This window comes from Eptesicus fuscus, chromosome 22 (genome assembly GCF_027574615.1).
Source record: "Eptesicus fuscus isolate TK198812 chromosome 22, DD_ASM_mEF_20220401, whole genome shotgun sequence".
NCBI lineage: Eukaryota > Metazoa > Chordata > Mammalia > Chiroptera > Vespertilionidae > Eptesicus > Eptesicus fuscus.
Window position 1 is genome coordinate 37,821,547 of NC_072494.1, and position 15,589 is coordinate 37,837,135.

At 44.4% G+C, this 15,589-nt stretch overlaps 1 protein-coding gene and 1 long non-coding RNA gene across 4 annotated transcripts in view; one reads left to right on the forward strand and one right to left on the reverse strand.

The window, feature by feature from the left end:
* Positions 1–1,165: 1,165 nt before the first annotated feature.
* LOC129147872 (uncharacterized) lies at positions 1,166–2,129 on the reverse strand. Its single transcript, XR_008555089.1, has 2 exons — positions 2,033–2,129; positions 1,166–1,456 (listed from the first exon to the last, which is right to left on the reverse strand). It is a non-coding gene; the product is annotated as an uncharacterized LOC129147872 (long non-coding RNA).
* The window catches only part of DCAF8 (DDB1 and CUL4 associated factor 8), a 45,031-nt gene continuing 30,727 nt past the window's right edge, over positions 1,286–15,589 (forward strand). Inside the window, exons 1-2 of one of the 3 annotated variants that reach the window (XM_008154251.3) lie at positions 1,286–1,408; positions 2,504–2,578. The gene's annotated coding sequence lies outside the window, so the exon portion shown is untranslated. Of the gene's footprint in view, positions 1,580–2,503; positions 2,579–15,589 lie in introns of all 3 variants that reach the window. The other 2 variants (XM_028129364.2, XM_054711510.1) reach the window with 2 other exon arrangements.

Genomic DNA, 15,589 nt, shown 5'->3' on the forward strand with positions numbered 1-15,589 from the left:
ACATTTTCCCAAATTGATTCTTTTCTAGCTTCTCTTCATTTTGATTGCGGCCTTCTCCAGAAACCGGACCCGAACGGGATCTCTGAAACACGCGGGACGTGACAAGGGATCCCACACAGATAAACATTAAAAAAAAAAAAAAGAAGAAGAAAACAAGTGCAAAAGCCCTGGGCTGGAACATGCTTCCGGCTGGAGTGACACCAAAGGCCGAGGCTAGCGTAGAGCTAGGCAGTGTGGGAGGAGTCAGGGAAACAGGTACCAGATCTTGTAAGCCTGTGTTAAAGACTACTGTGATCATTTTGATTTTTATTGTGTCATGAGAAGCTTGGAAGTTTTGACCTGACTTACAGCTTAAAAGGACACGCTGGCTGCCTTAAATGTTTAACTAGGACAATAATGGAAGTAGACAAACCTGCTAGGTGTCTATTGCAACAGTCCAAGTGGTGACTTATCGTGCAGGGTAGCGGTACAGGAGGTGAGGTCAGGTTCTTGCACCCTGGCCTTTTGATCGAAAATTCCTCCATCCGGGCAGGTGGGAGTAACCCTGTCAGGGATCTTCTACACGCTTTCTTTTAGGAAGCGGAGTGTACATTCCTGGGCCCATTCTTGGGAACCCTCACTATCCCACCCCAATAGCTACAAGTCAAGGCTCTGAATTCCTTTTTTTTTTTTAAAATATATTTTATTGATTTTTTACAGAGAGGAAGGGAGAGAGGGATAGAGAGCTAGAAACATCGACCAGCTGCCTCCTGCACACCCGCTACAGGGGATGTGCCTGCAACCAATGTACATGCCCTTGACCGGAATCGAACCTGGGACCTTCCAGTCCGCAGGCCGACGCTCTATCCACTGAGCCAAACCGGTTTCGGCTGAATCCCTTCTTTAAAAGTGGATGAATGGAGGCTCTCGGGGTGGAGTGGGCCTCGAAGATATAGAAACCACTTATGGAAATGGTCCTCAAAGGATATAGGGCTTTTGGAAAAAATCTGGCGAGAGAACTGCTTGTTCCCAGTATTCAGAAACAGGGCAGACATGGAGGTCGCCCGGAAGGTTGCCTGCCAGCCCATTAGAAATAAATTTTATTTCCTCCACAACTCAGGGACGCCGCTAACTCAGATTTGCCCTGCGTATCACAAGGTACGTGTGACCCTCCACGCACTAGAAAAAAAAAAAAAAAAATCAACTTTGCCTCCTTGGCAATGCGCACGCGCCCCCGTCGTGTTTTCCGTTGGCCTTAAGCCCCGCCCCTCACGCGTCCTTCGAGGAGGTTGGGAAGCCGAGAGCTCGCGCGACCACTCTTCCCTCCGGCTTCTCCACGGCAGATCGTCGCAAACGGGGCCGGAAAGCGTGGCGGCGCAGGCGCAGGCGCAGAGAGCGGAGGCGGCGGTGGCGGCGGCCGCTGGCCAGTGTAAGATGGCGGCGGCGTTGGTGGCGGCAGTGGACGGGACGGCCGGGCCTGGGACAGTTGGAGCAGCTGCTAGCAGGATGACCCGAGGCGGGGAGCGGGCTGCTGAGCCCCGCCGGCTCCCGTGCTTGTAACTGCCCCAGCCGGACACCCCCCCCACCCCCGACCTACCCGGTCCGTGCCTCGTTCCGGCTTGGCCTGCCACTCTTCCCCTGTCTGTTTCCCCTCGGGATAGCGGGGCTCGTTTCCCAGCCCAGGGCTCAGGGCTTCTCCCTCCCCCGAGCCAAGTCTCCGCTGGAAGGACTGGCTGCCCTTTTCTCCCGGGAGCCCCGGAATTGCCCTCAAGGGCCTGACCCACAACCCTTCAGGGACGTCTTGCCTCGTTGGGTGACGACCCGTTTGTGGGCTCCCCCTCCCCCAAGAGATTGGGGGACGCGGCTCGCCCTGGTCTCCCAGTCCCCTCAAGGGCCCCGCGCGATACCCCCCTTAACCCCCCCCCCCCCCCCCCCCCCGCATCCCGAGTTCTCGGGCCCAGCGCCTCACACGGGAGGCCGAGGTCCGAGAACCCGAGAGGCAGTTGTTGCCGGCTGGTCCCGTCCCCTTTGAAACGGAATTCTCTTGGTTTACCTCCCCTCACCCCCAGATCTCCGGGACACCGTAGAACGGTCCCCTTTGGTCCCTGTTAGCTGGAAAGCGCCCGGTGGCTTGAATTTCTGACTCATGGTTGTTGCTGGAGTCTGTAAACAAACCGGCGCTGGAGCTATCACATTCTCCCCGGGACCCGCCCCTCCCCCTGCGCGGTGGTTTCTCCTCGGGAGGCTTGGGGGTGCGGGTTAGTTAGGGTTAGAAAAGATTCAGGTTTTCCTGTTAAGTGACTTTTTACATGTTGGTGGAGCCGGGAGGATACTTGCCTGGTTCATTTTATTTCTGTAACTATGTTTGTAGGTTACTTACTGAGTAGTCGGAATTAGATCAATGACTCTGGTCTTTAAATAGTTGTGAAGAGATCTAAAACATGTTAACGTGTACTTATAAATACTTTTTTACTATGTTTAGTAGCAGAGACACCTCTGCCACTTAAACTTTAATGTTTCTCAGTCCTTCAGTGAATCTCCGAGACCCGTTTTCTCCGGAGCCCAGCCTGACGCTTCCTGCCGCGGGAGAGGAGGAAAGGTGAGTCGGAGTTGAGCATTTGGATTTCTGCCCTGACGGTCAAGTGCTGACCACTCAAGTCGTAAAATTCCTACCACCGCTTCCCAGAGTTGGGGTATTGTTTTTTTTTAACTGTGTTCCAGCTCTGGTTAAATTACTTTTATGAGTTTAATGGGCTGTGGGACATCTTGATTATCTGTCATAAACTCTTCCTGTGTATCTTCAAAACGCCTGTAAGCCTACAAGTGAATGCGTCCACCTCATTTGCATTGTGTTTTGCCTTTGTGTGGATCGTGTTGCTTACATTGTTAAAAGCTGCGAATTAGTTTGGGCCGACATTTCTTGCTCTTTAGAGGAGAATATTTAGCTGCTGGGTCACGAAACTGAAGGCTGTCTGCAGTTGGTGTCTGGGTTCAGTTCACCTCAGAATTCCAGCTCTTTGGGAGGTAGTAAACTTTGGGTTAAAAAACATAGCGGCTGCTTTTTCATAGCTGTTCAGCAGACAGTCATCCTGTGCAGGCAGCAGCAGGAGCCAGTGTGGAAGAGGGGAGTCAGAACGTACTTGTCAACGTAATTTTTGTAAGATTCTTGGGTTTCTAGAAGCAGAGAATAGTGCTGTGGTTGGAGTTTATGGGATGTGACTGGAGAGGAGTGTCTTTGGGAGGGAGGTCTGGCTGACTCTTAATCTCTCTGATTTGCAGTAGGAAAGGTCGAATGTGACACTGGTGAGAACTTTATTTCACATTGTGTTCTAATTAGAAAATGCTCCTTATGAACTGGAATAAGATTATTATTGGTGGTACATAGGTGTATCAGTAAGATAGAAAGGGGAAAGTACAGCTTTAGAGCTGGACAGACGTGTGTTTAAATACTCTACTAAGATTTAGACCTTGGGCACGTGATTTAAGCTTCTCCCTTCGTTTTCACATCTCTAAAAATGGGATAAATACCACTTCCTACTGTTCGTATGGCTAGCACGTGATAGACACTTTTTCCCCCTATTTTCTGTACACATCATTGATATGGCTTAGAATAAGTTATACATTAGTTTACATCTCTTTACATTTTGCTTTTGAACATCGTTCCCTGGTTATTTTTTCAATTCATTCTTAATTGGTCAGCTTAAATGTTACTTTGTATGTGCCCACCAAGGGTTGTCTATTGAACATGATTCACGTTAGTTCAAGACCAGAGGACAGGGGAGTATTAGATGTAGGTATATGTATATCTCTAAATGCATTCTTAAGCTAAATATCTGTAAGTTTTCTTTGTTCATTGCTTCCTTCCTCTTGGTGTCTGTATTAGTATACCTGACCAGAGTTGACACAAGTATTGTACAGGCATACCTCAAGATATTGGTGGTTCAGTTCCAGACCGCTGCAACAAAGCTGTATTGCAGTAAAGTGAATTGTACTCTTTTGCCAGTGAAGGGTCTTGCATTCAGTTTGTAAAAAACACAGCATCTGTGAAGCACCATAAAGGGAAGCACAATAAAAGGAGGCAGGCCTGTAATTCCTTCCTTTCCTGCCTCAGTGTTGTTCACCACCTCTGCTCTAGCTACCTCTTAGGCCTTTTCCTTTTGCCATGGAGGGAATATGTTGTTGTTTTTCCAAGTTGTTGGGCTCTGCAGTGATCCTCATCAATACATTATCAAAGAACTAGACCATGAAAAGGTCTCCTTTCTTTCTGAAGTGAATCTGGACTAGGGAGTTAGGAATACAGAGTTTTTTATTTCATCTCCCCAGTTGGACCATCTTAATAATATGATAGCACAGATGATAAGTTTTTAACCTTCTCTTGTTGGCTTTTCTTCCATGCCTTTGGAGTAGATAAGGCCACATGAAAATTAAGGAAGTGTTGGTTAGCCCTATCTGGTTTGGCTCAGTTGATAGAGCATCAGTCTGTGGACTGAAGGGTCCCTGGTTTCCCTGGTTGTGGGCTCGATCCCCAGTAGGGGACATGCAGGAAGCAGCCGATCAATGATTCTCTCTCATCATTGATGTTTCTCTCTCTCTCCCTTTTCCTTTCTGAAATCAACAAAAATGCATATTTAAAAAGTGTTGATTACATTGTGATGAAAGCAATTATATTCAAGCCAGTGATCAACTTAGAGTTGATCAACTTGCATTAATATCAAGCAAGATCTAAATTCTCTCCATTGAAAGATAAAAACTTGGGATGGAGAGTGGTGAGATTGCATTTTTATTATTTGTATTTTTAGAAGATTTTTAGATCTATGTTGGGAAAGAGTGGAAAAAGGAAATATGTTTGAAGAAGCATAATTTTGACTATTCCTTATTATTCTATGTGCTAGATAAGAATTCTCTATCCCTGCTCCAACCCCTCCAAGAATTTCACATATTCTGAAGACATTTTATATTTCATGGTGTTGCATAAGAATTGTCCCATTTTATTAGGAAGAATTTCCTAGCATGGCTGAAGTGAGAGGCTAGGTATGCTTGTGACCTTAGTTCCCAACCCAACAGGGCATTTAATACAGCACTCTATTAAATGTGTAAAATTCTGTCCCAGTGCTGTGATCCTTGGTGTTGACTAGGATCAACCTAGGACAGGAGCCTGTCTTCAGAGAGAGCTGAAAAAAAGCAGCCTTTTTGTTGCCAGTTTAAAACAGTACTGGCATTTCAGAAGCAAATGGGACACCGCTAGTGGGAGACGTTCCATAGAAGTGTGTCCTGTTTCTGGAGCCTGAGATGATCAGTTTCATACTCTCTGGTCCTGTATTCCATCAGTGAGTTACAGGCTTTTAAAATCATGAAGTGACTAGTTAAACTTTGTTTTTAGTAAATATTATTTATTTCTGGATATTATCTACTGTAAGAAAGTTTAAACATGTCTAGGAAATGTCCAGTTAAAGTCGGAGTTAGCCAAACAGAGCTTTTTATTGCATAACATTAGTGTTAAGAATTAGTTTTTAAGATTGAATTAGCTTTATTTTTAAGCAGATTATCAGTGAGGCAAGATAATCTGTTATTTACTCTTACCCATTTGGAACCCAGACAATTGAAACCACTGAATCAGCAGTAGGCATGGAGGTAGTGACTATGCATATCTTAATTTCCGAGACAGATGTCAATGCTTTTAGATTTAACAGTCATATTGAAAACTTTATCTTTGGTTTTTGTGAATATGCACAAGAATCTTCACCCTGGCCCTACCTTCACCCTGGTGTGCTCAGTGGTTAGAGCATCGATCTGCCCACTGAAGGTTTGTGGGTTCAATTCCAGGTCAAGGGCATGTACTGAGTTGCAGATTGGATCCCAACCCCAGTCAGGGCTTATGTGGGAGGCTACCAATCCCTGTATCTCTACATCAAAAAAAAAAGTGTTGATTACATCTTTCCCTCCCTCCCTTCTTACCTTCCTATATTCCCCTCCTCCCTCCCTCCCTCCCACTCTCTCCCTCCCTCCCTCCCTCTCTCTAAAAATCAATGGGGAAAAATATATCCTCGGGTAAGGATTAACAACAACAAAAAAGAATTTCATTACTGTTAAAATTGGTCAGAAAAAGGGACTACCTGTTCTTATTTACTTATTTAGCTATTCTCTTGGAGTGAAAAGAAAGTCCTTGAGCAGTTTTTGAAAATTAGTGTGTGGTTAATTTTATGAATTGGTCACTTACTTACAGCATTTTTTTTTATATCTCTACCCCTACAGAACATAGTTTCTGAGCCAGAGCCCAATTTATCGAGTACTACCTTAACCCCAGGAATGTGTTTGCTAGAGATAAATTAGTGAATTTAGTCTGTCTCGAGTTTGCATGTAGGGTGTGGGCCATGATTAATATGGCAGAGATGGCATCTTTTTCTAAAATTTAATATATTTTATTGATTTTTTACAGAGAGGAAGGGAGAGGGATAGAGAGAAACATCGATCAGCTGCCTCCTGCACACCTCCCACTGGGGATGTGCCCGCAACCCAGGTATATGCCCTTGACCAGAATTGAACCTGGGACCTTTCAGTCCGCAGGCCAACGCTCTAGCCTCTGAGTCAAACCGGTTAGGGCATGGCATCTTTTAATGAAATGTGGTATGTCTAATGGATTGGGTTATTGCAAAAATTTTCATCATTATATTTGAGAGGTTAGGTATTTGCTCTTATCCTGTGAGGATACTGTTTAAGGAAGTGTGGCCAAATTCTAATGTGAAGTTATCTCACAAGTCATTTTTTTGTTCTTGGTTTTCCTAAGCCATCTGGAAAGCTACTATGATTTACCTCTAGTGGTAGCCAAGAGGATATATTTCTCTAGTGTACTTTAAGCAGTGCCACATTATCAAGTATATTTTAACCTTATTTAACTCTGCCCTCTAACTGAGTGCAGGTAGGAGGGCACTTCTTGATGTTTTTAGCCTTCTTTATTGTTTCATTATAAATTGTTCCTTTGGAGTATCACCACTCTTTTATCTCTCTAATGTCCTTTCCAGCGATTTAAGGGGAAAAATTTATTTTTTTGTTACTCATCACAGAGGATATTTTTCCATTGATATTTTAGAGATAGTGGAAGGGAGTTGGAGAGACAGAGAGCAAGAAACAGAGAGACACATCGATTGGTTGTTTCTCGCACATGCCCGACCAGGGCTGGGAATTGAATTGAGCCTGCAACCTGAGGTGTGTGCCCTTGAATAAAACCCAGAACCCTTCCGTCCACAGCTGATACTCTATCCACAGAGCAAAACCGGCTAGGGCTCAAGGAAGATGTGAAATGTGAATGGCAAAAACTGGTAATACTGGATTTTGATGTGAAAGTAAATCATTTTATAGTGGAAACACAATGGAATTTCCTTAGTTAGTGGATTTTCCTTAGAATCATTTAAATTGAGATAAATGGGCTTAACCATTATAAAAAAAGTTCCTTAGCTCTACAGCTGGAGATAGCACTGATGGGTTAGAATGAATTCTTAATATACTGAAATACCGTTATTGGTTTTTTTCAAATATTTTTTATTGATTTCAGAGAGGAAGGGAGAGGGAGAGAGAGATAGAAGCTAGAAGCATCAGTGATGAGAGAGGATCATTCATTGGCTGCCTCCTGCATGTCCCCTACTGGGAATGGAGCCATCTGGAAAGCTACTATGGAGCCATCTGGAAAGCTGCAACCTGGGCACGTGCACCCGACCAGAATTGAACCTGGGACCCTCGGGTCTAAAGGCCAGTGCTCTATCCACTGAGCCAAACCGGCCAGGGCTGAAATATTGTTATTGGAACCAAAGCCAATAAACTAAACATGAGACATTTGTATTACCAACAGGAAGAGAAGGCATCCATCCGAAGAGGGAACAAATTTCCTGTTCATAGGATAGTTGATGCAGGACTTCCTTATCTTCCTCATCATCTGTGGTGGTTGTTTTGAAGTTCTCATCTTGGCTATCCTCTCAACTTTCAAGAAAAGGAGGCTTATATTGTTGGGTTCTTGAGTATACTGCTTTACCCTACCTAGTTCAGTGGTCGGCAAACTCATTAGTCAACAGAGCCAAATATCTACAGTACAATGATTGAAATTTCTTTTGAGAGCCAAATTTTTTAAACTTAAACTTCTTCTAACTCCACTTCTTCAAAATAGACTTGCCCAGGCCGTGGTATTTTGCGGAAGAGCCACACTCAAGGGGCCAAAGAGCCGCATGTGGCTCACGAGCCGCAGTTTGCCGACCACAGCCCTAATTCATAGGACATGAATATACTCAAAAAAAGATGTTAACAGAGGTCTCTGAATTCTTTAAAAGGCCAGTGAGAGCAGTTAAGCAGATATGGACTTGGGACTATATCCAAAGTTCCATACGGTGTTTGTAGGATCATTGCTGAGTGGTAGGCAATCCCAGGTTTCTCTAGGAAATGCAATCTGGAACCAGAGTTGAGAGGCTAGGAATAAATAGTATAAATGCTACCAAGTATAGGCTGGAAACATTTGTTTTTAATCCTCTAAACTAACTTCTGCAGGGTAATGACATTGCTTTTTACAAAAAAGAAATAAACTACAATAAAAACATATTAAGGCCCTAGCTGGTTTGGCTCAGTGGATAGAGCATTGGCCTGCAGACCAAAGGGTCCCAGGTTCGATTCCTGTTAAGGGCACATGCCCGGATTGTGGGATCAATCCCCAGTGGGGGCGTGTAGGAGGCAGCCGATCAGTGATTCTTTCTCATCATTGATTTTACTGTCTCTCCTTCTCCTCTCTGAAATAAATAAAAATATATTAAAAATATACACACACACACACAAATATATATATTTTTAAACCTCTAAAGTAGATGGTAGAAGTAGAATTCAAAACCAGGTCTAACTGATACTAAAGCCCTTTTATACCATATGCTGTCCTTTCTTTTTCTTTTTCTTTTTTTAAATATATATTTTATTGATTTTTTTACAGAGAGGAAGGGAGAGGGATAGAGAGTTAGAAACATCGATGAGAAACATTGATCAGCTGCCTCCTGCACACCCCCCACTGGGTTGATGTCCCCACAACCAAGTTACATGCCCTTGACCAGAATCGAACCCGGGACCCTTCAGTCCGCAGGCCAATGCTCTACCAATGCTCTATCCACTGAGCCAAACCGGTTTTGGCTGTCCTTTCTTTTTTTAAATATATTTTATTGATTTTTTTACAGAGAGGAAGAGAGAGGGATAGAGAGTCAGAAACATCGATGAGAGAGAAACATCGATCAGCTGCCTCTTGCACACCCCCTACCGGGGATATGCCTGCAACCAAGGTACATGCCCTTGACTGGAATCGAACCCGGGACCCTTGAGTCCGCAGGCCGACGCTCTATCCACTGAGCCAAACCGGTTTCGGCTTGGCTGTCCTTTCTTTTATACCATACTAGCTTTCCCGTTGCAGGAAAAATCCTGCAATAGGATTTCCTGCTGCACTCTACCCCGCCTCCGTTCCTCCCTTGTTCACCTGCCTCACCTTCTCCTCTAGCCCGCCTGCGTTTCCCTTCGCCCCTGGCCCCGCCTCCGCCCCGCCCTTGTCCCCCGCCTCACCTTCTCCTTCAGCCCGCCCGCGTTTCCCTTCGGCCCCGGCCCCGCCTCCGCCCCGCCCTTGTCACCCGCCCCGCCCTTATCCCCCCCCCCCCCCCCCCCGCTTGCTTGCTTCTTCGAAGCTTTACTCCCTTCTGCAGCTCTTGACTTCTTTGGACGCTGTCTTGATATGCAAATTAGCCACCATCTTTGTTGGGGCAATTTGCATACTCGTCCTGATTGGTTGGCGGGCGTGGCTTGGCTGGTGGGCGTGGCTTAGGTGTAGCGAAGGTGCGGTCAATTTGCATATTTGTCTATTATTAGATTAGATGCTGACTATTTAACTTATTTATTTTTTATTTTTTATCATATGCTATCTTTTAAAAATAGGCTCTTCAATGAACTGAAAAATAGAATTTGGTGTTTTTTATAAAAGTAATAAATTATAAAATTATAAAAGTATATAAAAATGTCTATCCAAATGACAATCTGAATAAAAACATTTTTAATTATTTAAACACTAGAGGCCCGGTGCACGGATTTGTGCACCAGTGGCGTCCCTCGGCATGGCCTGTGGGGATTGGGCCGAAACCGGCAGTCCAACATCTCACGAGGGATGTAGTAGTGTGCAAGGCGGCAGGCGGCAGGCGGCAGGGGAGGAGCCCGAGCCGGGCCAGGCACCGCACAGCTCCTGCTCATCCCCCACTTGGTAGGCTCGCTGCCACTCCGCTGTGGTCTCTGTGCGCCCATGACCGAGAAGTGGCCGTGGGCTTGCGCCCAGTCAGTCCCAATGCAGGTCCTGATCCTAGTCCAGATGGGGGAGGGGTGCGCAGGGGGATTGTCCGCGGGAGAGGCTCTCGCCCCCACAGTTGCACTCGTCGGGCTCACAGCTGGCATCTGGGGCCTGTCGGTCAGCTGAGCGGTGCTCCCACTGTGGGAGCACACTGACCACCAGGGGGCAGCTCCTGCGTTGAGTGTCTGCCCCCTGGTGGTCAGTGTGCATCATAGAGACTGTTTGAATGGTGGTCGCTTAGGCTTTTATATATATAGATGGGTCTCAGGTTATGATTAATTAGTAGGCCAGTGATGATTAAGTAGTAGGCCAGTAAGTTTTTTAAGGAAATATTTTCTTTTAAATCTTTATTATTGAGAGTACTACAGATATCCCTCTTTTTTCCCACCATAATCCCCATCCACTCGGTTCCTGCCCCGACCCAGGCCTTCACCACCCTATTGCCTGTGTCTATAGGTAATGCATGTATGCATATAAGATCTTTGGTTAATCTCTTCCTACTCCATCTCACCCCCCTTCCTCTGAGATTCGTCAGTCTCATGTTTCCATGCCTCTGATTCCTTTTTACTCATCTGTTTATTTTGTTCATTAGATTTCTTCTTTCTTTGTTTTGATGTTTAGATTCAATTGTTGATAGATATGTATTTGTTGCCTTTTTATTGTTCATATTTCATTGATTATTGGTTTGGTGGTGATGAACTCCTTTAGCTTTTTCATATCTGTGAAGCTCTTTATCTGACCTTCAAATCTTTGCTAGGTAGAGTAATCTCGTTTGTAGGTATTTACTATCCATCACTTTGAAGATTTCTTGCCATTCCCTTCTAGCCGGTAATGTTTCTGTTGAGAAATCAGCTGGCAGGTCTGTGGGTGCTTCCTTGTAGGAAACTGCTTTTTTCTTGCTGCTTTTAAGATTCTTTGTTTTTAACCCTTGACATTTTAATTATGATGTGTCTTGGTGTGGGCCTCTTTGGGTTCCTCTTGTTTGGGACTCTCTGTGCTTCCTCGACTTGTAAAAGTTTTTTTTTTCACTGTTTAGGGTGAAGTTTTCTGTCATTATTTCTTCAAGTAGGTTTTCAATATCTTGCTTGCTCTCTTCTTCTGGCACCCCCAAATGCAAATGTTCGTATGCTTCAAGTTGTCCCGGAGGCTCCTTACACTATCTTCAAATTTTTGGATTCTTCTTTTTCTTTGCTCTTCTTCTTCTTTTTTTAAAATTACAATGAGAGAGAATCATTGATTTGCTGCTTCCTGCACACCTCACACTGGGAATCAAGCCTGCAACCTGGACATGTGTCCTGACCAGGAATCCAACCACAACCTCCTGGTTCATAGGTCAATGCTCAACCAGTGAACCACACCAGCTGGGCTCTCTGCTCTTCTGATTGGGTGTTTTTTGATTCCTCATATTCCAAATCATTGATTTGATTCTCAGAATCCTGTACTCTATGTTGAATCCCTGTAAATTATTCCTTATTTCAGTTAGTGTATGCTTAATTTCTGACTGGTCCTTTTTCATGTCTTTGACATTCTCACTAAGATCCTTGAAAGTTTCACTGAATCCCTTGAAGCTCTCATTAAGATCCTTGAGTAACCTTATAACCATTGTTTTGAACTCTGTATCCAGTAGCTTGCTTGCTTCCATTTCTTTCATTTGTAATATGTTTCTTTGTGTCCTCATTTTGGCTGCTTGTGTTTGTTTCTATGTATTAAGTAGAGCTGTTATGTTTCCTGGATTGGTAGAGTGACCTTGTCTAATAGGTGTCCTATAGGGCCCAGTGGCTCAGCCTCCCCAGTCATCTGAGCTGGGAACTCTAGGTGTGCCCCTGTGTGGGCTATATGCACAGTCTTGTTGTAGTCGAGCCTTGATTGGCCTCACTGTGCGGAATTGGCCTCCAGGCCAATTGGCTATGAGGACCAGCTGTGTCTACAGTGGAAGAGCTGCTGTGCAGGAGACCTATGGAGCAGGATTTGCTTCAGTGGAGCTTTGGTACTTACTGAGTCTGCCCCTTGAGTGTGTGTCTTGTGGATGTGTAGAGTTGTAATCTGGTATGGTCTGAAGCTGTCCACTGGGTGCACTAATTCTGGGGCCTCCGGGGAGTGCAAAGTCAGTCACTGTCCGGGGCCATCTGGCAGGAGCTACAGAGTGGTCTGCAGATGGCTGCTATTTGTATTGGGGTAGGAAGTGCCCAGGTGAGGCCTAGCTGTGAGACAAGGCATGCTGGTGCTAGGTCTTGCCTTTTATTGACTCCAGCTGCTGCTTATTTAAGAGATTTTAGCAAAGTCTAAAGCCTGAGCCAGGACAGGCCATTGATATGGAAAAGCAGCTGCAAACAGCTTGGGTGGGTCTGCAAATTGGATGGGGCAGGGTCTCAGGGAATCACTAGGGCAGAGCCAACAGTGTGAGCCATGCTAATGGAAACTCAGGTATGGTTCCCAATCAGTTCTGCAGTGGGGGAGGTCCCAGCACAGGAACAATGACCCCTTAGAGCTGTGGTCGGCAAACTGCGGCTTGCGAGCCACATGCGGCTCTTTGGCCCCTTGAGTGTGGCTCTTCCACAAAATTCCACAGCCTGGACGAGTCTATTTTGAAGAAGTGGCGTTAGAAGAAGTTTAAGTTTTAAAAATTTGGCTCTCAAAAGAAATTTCAATCGTTGTACTGTTGATATTTGGCTCTGTTGACTAATGAGTTTGCCGACCACTGCCTTAGAGCATCCCTGTCTGGTAGAAAGCCACCTCTGAGTTCCTGCCCCAATGCCAGATAGTCCAGTTCTTCCCCACATGTCCCTGGATTCTCCTGAAGCTTAGAGGAATTGAGACCATGTAAGTTTGTGTGTGGGCCCTTTGAGGAACACCTGGGACTCCAGCAGCCTCCGTGTCACTCATCCATAATCCCCACTGATTTTTACAGCCCGAAGTTATGGGGACTTCTCTTCTCAGCTCTGGAACCCTGGGCTCGGGGTCTGGTGTGGGGCTGGGTCCCCTTGCATCTCATGGGAGAACTTGGAGAAATACCTCCCGACTAAAGAAATGCCACATGTGGGTGTTGGATCAGCCTGTTCCAACCAGTCTCAATGTGCTTTCTTCTTTACTTCTCTAGCTGTAGGACTTCCATTTAGCCAGATTTCAGGTGGTTCTGATTGATGGTTGTCCTATAATTTTGATGTGGTTTGTGGGAGGTGATGAGTACCAGTGTTTAACTATGCTGCCATCTTGGTTCTCTGGCTAAGGAAATCTTAAAAAAAAAAAAAAAAAAAAAAAAAAAAAATAATATATATATATATATATATATATATATATATATATATATATATTAGCCCACACACAATCTATATATATTTATAGATTTCAGAGAGGAAGGGAGAGAGACACAGAAACATTAATGATGAGGGAGAATCATGGATCGGCTGTGTCCTGCACGCCCCCTACTGGGGATTGAGCCTAAAAACCTGGGCTTGTGCCCTTGACCGGAATTGAATCCGGGACCCTTCAGTCCCCAGGCTGATACTCTATCCACTGAGCCAAACCAGCTAGGGCTAAGGAAATAATCTTAATGGACTTAACTGAAGAGATAGTTATGACTTAAGAGATAGTCCTTTTATGACTCAAATAAGGGAAAACCAGGATTCTTACTCAGTAACTGAGGTAATTCCATAGAAAAGTTGTTTGAGTCTTAAAGCCTTTTCTCAGTATATATGTTTCTGTACTTTTCTGTAGCATTTGAAACATGGACCATCCTCATCTTCTTGAAACATTTTTATCTCTTGACAGCCACAGCATTTAACACTCTAGTCATTCTTTCTACTTCCCTACGCCTTTCGGTCTCCCTTTCCTTTCTTTCCTAGAGGTAGGTATTCCCCCGGGATTCTTTCTTTGGACTTTATTCTCAGAGCTTTCTTGGGTACTTAATTTGTTATTTTTACTTACTCCCCTTATTTTTTATTTTTGTTAATCCTCACCCGTTTTTTCCATTGATTTTTAGAGAGTGGAAAAGAAGAAGCGAGTGAGCGGGAGAGGGAGACACACACACACACACACACACACACACACACACACACACCTATATTGGGATGTAAGGGAGGCACATCGATTGTTTGTCTCCTGCAGGTGCCGGGTATCCAACCTGCAACCCAGGTACTTGCCCTTGACCTGGAATTGAACCCAAGACTCCCATGTGTGGGCAGATGTTCTAATCACTGAGCAACACAGGCCAGGGCTATTTGCTTATTTATTTTTTTGTTTATTGATTAAGGTATTACATATGTGTCCTTATCCCCCCATTGTCCCCCTATTCCCCCACTCATGCCCTCACCCTCCTGTTGTCTGTGTCCATTGGTTAGGCTTATATGCATGCATACAAGTCCTTTGGTTGATCTCTCTCCCTTACCCCCACCCTCCCCTACCTTCCCTCTGAGGTTTGACGGTCTGATGGGTGCTTCTCTGTCTCTGTATCTGTTTTTGTTCATCAGTTTATGTTGTTCATTATATTCCACAAGTGAGTGAGATCATGTGATATTTATCTTTCTCTGGCTTATTTCGCTTAGCATAATGCTCTCCAGTTCATCCATGCTGTTGCAAATGGTAAGAATTCCCTCTTTTTTTACCACAGCATAGTATTCCATTTTGTAGATGTACCACAGTTTTTTAATCCACTCTTTTGCTGATGGGCACTTAGGCTATTTCCAAATCTTAGCTATGGTAAATTGTGCTTATTTTTAAAGTGAGGTGTAATTTACAAGGTATTTGATTTTGAAGCTTCTCTAAACAAATAATTTCCAAATTTGTATTTCTGGCCCCAATTTATTTATCAATGTTCAGACCTATATTGGTTCTCCTCTACATTGCTGACATGTCAGCTTAGATTTTAAATATAATTAAAATAAAATTTATATCTTCCCCCACATGCAGTCTTCTCATTTATGGCACTTGATTTCCTCTAGGAACCTAGGCTCAAACTTGTCTTTTTGATTTTTTGAGCTTTATAACAGCTTATTGAGTCAAATACTATTAATTCTATCTCTATAATGTTTTTCACATTGATCTCCTTTTAATTTCCTCTGCCATCAACATAAGACAGGTTCTCATTGTTTCTTACTTTGGCAACTATAATACTAGCTTTCAAACTTGTTTCTCCTTCCTTTTCTGTCCACTTCAGTCCATCTTACTATCATTGACAAAATAATCTTCCTGATGCCTAATACACATACACCTTCCATACTTTAAAAAATAATTAAGCCCTAACCGGTTTGGCTCAGTGGATAGAGCGTCGGC